This window comes from Arachis ipaensis, chromosome B6 (genome assembly GCF_059453495.1).
Source record: "Arachis ipaensis isolate K30076 ecotype BB chromosome B6, ASM5945349v1, whole genome shotgun sequence".
Lineage (NCBI taxonomy): Eukaryota > Viridiplantae > Streptophyta > Magnoliopsida > Fabales > Fabaceae > Arachis > Arachis ipaensis.
The window spans coordinates 9,206,165-9,212,119 of record NC_142441.1 but is presented as its reverse complement, the minus strand read 5'-3'; the positions used below and the strand labels follow the sequence as shown (position 1 = coordinate 9,212,119).

The 5,955-nt window shown below is 31.8% G+C and overlaps 1 long non-coding RNA gene across 1 annotated transcript; it reads right to left on the bottom strand.

The window, feature by feature from the left end:
* Positions 1-1,255: 1,255 nt before the first annotated feature.
* LOC107647960 (uncharacterized) lies at positions 1,256-5,394 on the bottom strand. Its single transcript, XR_001621675.3, has 3 exons — positions 4,741-5,394; positions 4,555-4,614; positions 1,256-1,525 (listed from the first exon to the last, which is right to left on the bottom strand). It is a non-coding gene; the product is annotated as an uncharacterized LOC107647960 (long non-coding RNA).
* Between the last annotated feature and the right edge of the window lie 561 nt (positions 5,395-5,955).

Here is a 5,955-nt window from a genome sequence, read left to right as displayed (position 1 = left end):
CTTCAACTCTAAGATCAAGTCATGGTGTAACTGTCGCACCTACCTCAACATGTTATGAACCACATATTTCCTAAATCTCTGTGATTGGTACATCATCTCTTTCGCACTTTACCCACCAAAAGCATCCACTTCCACGTCCTCGATAACAGTATCACCTCCAACCCTGACAACGTCCACCACATCCATTTTTTTAGTTTTATAATAGAGTACTTTCTTTGTACTCTTAAAAAAGAGTTTTTTTTTTAATTCTTGGAATAAATATAAAGATTAAAAAAAAGTGGCATTTAGAATAATAAATTCTAAGAAAAAAATAGAACTAGTTAAAAATAAATAAATATTTAAAAAAAATCTAAATTACAACTCTTTTTGCCTGTAAATTTAACTTCAATGGTATATTTGTAACTCAATTTTTGCACTCTTAAATCATTATTTGATATATACATGAGCTGATATTAATATAATCTTGTCTATACAACCTATATGGTTTATAAAAAGAATAAAGCTATAGATTGGATAAATCTGATTTCTTTTTAGTTAATGAAATTTAGAGGAGTGGTTTTGTTATTCCCCTTAACTTTGGCATAACTTTTTTATCTGTACATATAAAAAGTTTTCAATGAGAGTAAGGATAAACAAATTGCTAAGAAGAGATAATTATTGAGGGAGTGTGTATGATGAGATAATAAAAAACTCAAATTAAGAAAATTTTTAATGCATATTTAGGATAGGATGTAATATATTTGGTATTAAATAATTATAGTGAAAAAAATATAATTCTATAAAAAAGAAACATAAAATATCAACATAAATACACACCAACCCATATTTTTAAGTGTGAAAAACTTGATTAAACCTTACAATAAAAAAGCTCAAAAGAAGAAAATAAGAATTGAAGAATAAAATGTCACAATCTTCTCATTATGGATAAACTTTCTTTCAATAGATGGCTGGTCAAAAGCATAAGCTCTCGCATCATAAGAACAATCATTTTTCACATAATAATATCACTTAAATGGTGTAATTGAATCAAGTTAGGAAAGTCAGTGGTTAGTTGTAATACCCTATCACACATAGTTTTACGTTTAAGTTCGTAAATCGGAGGTGGTGATGTATTACAACTTCTAAAAGTAAAAATATGTACATAAATATATGTGAAAGGAAGCTTAACTAGGAGTTTGGAAGAAAACTTGAACAAAACAAAACTCAAAAATTGCAACACACTCGAACGGTTAAGCATAAAAGAAATAGATAAATGTACAGAAAGTATAATGTATATATATATATAACCTGCAAAGTAAAGGCCGGCTAGAGTATATATACATATATACAATCTAAAAGTCTACCAAAAGAAAAAATATAAATCCTGTTTTTTCAAGTCAACCTCTAGGAGAGACAAAATACAAATATATGCAGAATGGAGAACATATTTACATATATACACACTAGATACACAATAAAAAGTTTTCAAAACATAGATCTTCGCTTCAAGTGAGTCTCCAGCATGCTCAACGAGGTGTCACACGTCCTGCATTTCAAAAACAACAGAATATATATGGAATGAGAACCGAGGGTACTCAATATGGTAAAGATGCTCATATAGATAATAAATAATGTCCTGGGAAGTCAGAGGCATTCCAAAATCCCCAATAGTTCAAATCAAATCCTAGAATTCTCACTAAGACAGAAATAGGGTGACTATATCTAAGAATTTCTAATCTAACTATTCGTTTTTCTTTATCTGCAGACCTCCAAATCACCAAGTGGAACTACCCTCAGCGTCTCCTCCACCTACCTAAGGAATTTCTCAGAAACAAATACAAGCATGATAGACAATGAAAACACAAATATGAAAATAGATACAGTAGTTAGATCAAGTAGCAGTTAATTACAGTTAAGCAAATAAGCAAGCCAAAACAAATGCACACTCAAACAAAACATACAAGTGCATATGATGCATGTCTACCTTATGGTCGATGAGCTCATCTGTCGGTTATACAACTAAATCCGACATGTCCGGTAGCAAACCCTGGACAGGAACACCATAACACGGAGCAAGTGGGACAAAACTGCAACCCTTGCATCTTATCCGCGTAACCCAGAACAAGGGGGACAACCTCAACCCTTGCCTCTTACCCAGGCGTTGTTACAATTCTCGACTCGGAGCAAATGTGACGAAACTCAACCCTTGCATCTTACCTAGTGTCTCAAACCTTTATCCGGAACAAGTAGACTATGCCACCGCATCTTACTCGGTGTTTCAAACTTTTATCCAAAACATGTGGACAACGTCATTGCATCTTACCTGATGGTATATCTCAATCAGATTCAATTCATTCAAAATCACAGTTAAGATCAATCCTCATCATCCATCATTCTCAAAGCCAACCTCGTCATTCTCAATTTTTCAATCATCATCATCCCTCATTATCACACTCATCCTCATCACACCTCTCATCCAACAATATTGGTTCATCATTAACTCAATTCTTCACTCCACATTCTTTCTCAATATCAATTTAACTTCTCTAAATGTGTTCACTATTATTCCGAAGCCGAAAAACTAGCGATCGAGCCTTAAATAGAGGTTACAAAGGTTTGAAAAATTAGAAGAATGGTTAAATACTAAAAAATATAACTTTTGCAAAACAGGATGGTCATGCGTACACATGCCACCTGCGTACGCATGAGCTCAAAAGTTACAAAGGTCGTGTACGTGAACAACTCTCGCGTACGCGAAAATTTTGCGCAGAGGTGTTGGCTCGCATACGCAAGACACCTGCCACATGTGCGAGATTTCAAAAATTGTTATTCTCGCGTACCCATGAATGTGAATTTTTCCAAAAAGCTGTTAAGTTCAGAAAATTAGTTTTTCACACCAAACTTCAAACACACATAACTTTTTTGTTAAAATCTTTTGGTCCGTTTTTCGAACGTTATAAACTTCACAGACCCAATTTTTATTCAAGACAAGTTTCATAATATTTGGGAATCCGGAAGCCAAGTTATGACCTGCAAAAGTTGGTCAAAAATTAGTTTTTACCAAAAATTCAAATCCTCTAGTTATCCAAAATTTTCAATCCAAAACACTTCCAATCCCACCTAATTCAATACCAAAACTTCTACACACTATCACATACTCTTTATTCACTTTACAACCAATCCAACAACTAAATCCTTCAATTCATTCAACAATTTTCACTCACAAATTCACCAATTTCCACTATTATCATCAATCATTATCAACACCAATAATTAACATACATTCCCCCACATCAAAAAAATTATCATCAATCACATTTTATCCATATACTAAATCAAATCTTTATTCAAACCCCCAATTCAATTCACCATTCAAAATCCAATCAGAATTCATATTTTAACTACTAATTTCAATGCCATCATCACACACTCATACAATTCATCACACACATTCAATCAATCAATGCATACAATTCAAACCTATCTTAAGGGCCGTTAGCCTAAATTTCACGTAACATTATATATTAACTACAAAAAATCGAAATCATACCTTGACCGATTTCTTCCCAAGCTCAAAACACCTAAAAACCTTCCTCTTCACAAGCTTTCAAGCCAACCCAACAAATTTTTAGCAACCAGAATTTCAATTCAAGCACTCCACTTCACCAATTTAACTTCAATTCACATGTATTCAACCTAATTTTATACAATTTCATATACAACTACCAATTTCAATACCTTTCATAAAATTGAAGAATTCAAAGGAGATAAGAGTTTCTCACCTTTATCCATTGAGCAATTGGATGAAACCCAGCTATAGCTCGCACTAGAGTACCCATAAACCATCAAAATCACAAAATTCCTCAATATCCCAAAACCAAAATGCAAAAACGAAGAGAGTTCAAGACTGGATGAGAAATTTCGAGTTTCTTATCACTTTGTTCGGATGGATTTGAAGAGTTCGGCGAGACAGTCGCATGGCCGCAAACGATACAGCAATTAGAGCTCCAGATTGAAAGTTAGGAGAAATTGAAAGTTGAAGATGAAAAGAGTTTAGGGTTTAATGCTTCTCCCCTTCTTTTCAGGGTTGTCTTCATCATGGGGAAGGAAAAAGTGATTGAGCTTGGTTTATATGGGTTGGGCCTTGGGCCTAATATGGGCCCAGTTCAACTAGTTTGGCTTGTTAGTCTAACTTTAAGCCAAAATTTTTGAAATTAGTATTTTAATTCGTATTTTAATTATTTTTACTTCTTCAAATTATAAAATTTAATTTTCTAATCCCTTTCTCTCATAATTAATTTATTAATTAATTATTTATTAATTTACGAGGTTTTACATTATTTACAATGGGTATACATTAGTTACAATGGGCATCATGAAATATGGCTCCTAATATGAATCTATCTAAAATGTAATTTGAAGGTTGAAATTCATATTAAAAAAGTATATATATTATAGCCATCAATCAAATATAGTGATAACTCAAAGAGATGAGATAATAATAAGCAGAAGCAAATAATAAATTTAAGCAATTGAATAAAAAACTAATAAAAATATAATAAAATGGATACAAACCTATCCAGTAGCTGTAGCAAGATCTTCTTAACTTCTTTTACCTTAGTTTCTAAAATTATTCTGAAATTATGAAATTACAAAAGTAAGAACATCAAAAACTAAAGAAAAAATTTATAATTTATGCTGCATTACTTAAAATCTCAAATCAAAGAAGAAAAATGATAATAGAAAGTAAATAGATCTCACCAATCTGCGATTGACCACCATTGCTTTGCTTTCTGCTTTTTTAGTCTCACTGCATGTGTTTTCTGTATTTGTCGCTCAATTCTTTCCACTAATCTACTCTCTTTCACTGCTTCCTCCTCCATACCCACTACCACCACCACATCAATAAAAGAAAAGAAAAGATTAACTTCAAAGCAACGTACCAAAGAGAAAGAGATGGATAATTGAAGAATGTGGTTTTGTTAAAAAGGAAGGAAGGAAGATGTGTGACTCGACCAATGAATTCAAATATAGATGAAATTCATAGTCGCTGCTGTCTCGTCAATCACCGTAATCCGTACTATCGCCGCAATCGTGTCTACCACCTCGAGGAAGAGCTCGTGCAACTGAGACGTTCACACGATGCATGATCGCTTCATCGACCAGGGGGAGGGATCGTTATTGGCCATCAGATCTTGGAGAGAAGAAAGAATTATAAAAAAAAATCTTCAGGAATATAATGAAAGTGAATATTTAGTTTATATTAAGTTTCAATTCAAAATTTGAATTTTCAAACACTAAAATTTGCGAAACTGATAAGAATGAAAGGAAGAGAAAAAAAAACATAAATAAATATAAAGGAATTTATGGTACTAATGAAGGATAGAGAAGAGGATTAAGGAGTGAGAGAGGTTGTAGAGAAAACATATCTGAAGAGAAAGAAGAAAAACTTAGATTAAAAAATAAAAAATAGAGGAAGAGACCAATTTAAAGAGGAGGTGAAAAGAGAACAAAAACAATTGCTGCTCTCGAAGAGAATGGAATATGGGTAAACTACTAAGAAAGAGAACACAATATCAATATTTACAGTGAATTATGTTCCTTCAAAATACGTAGAAATTTCACTCAATAAAAATTCTCTTTTAAATAATAGGTATATGATAAGATTTTTTTTTTGCATTATATTTTGTATAAATAATTTGATACAAATAAAGGAGTATAAAAAATGAGTGAAACAAATGTCAAAAAAAAATCTTAATCGGGTAAAAAAATATCATATTTTTGCACATTTAATTGAAAACGTCAATATATTTTATAATGATATTTTATTGGGTAAAGTATATTTTTTGTCCCTAAAGTTTGACAAAAATTTTAAAAATACTCCTAAGTTTTATTTTGTTTTAATTTTGTCCCAAAAATTTCGATTTGCATTAAATATATCCCTGATGAATAATTTTTCAAAAAATTTAAGACCAA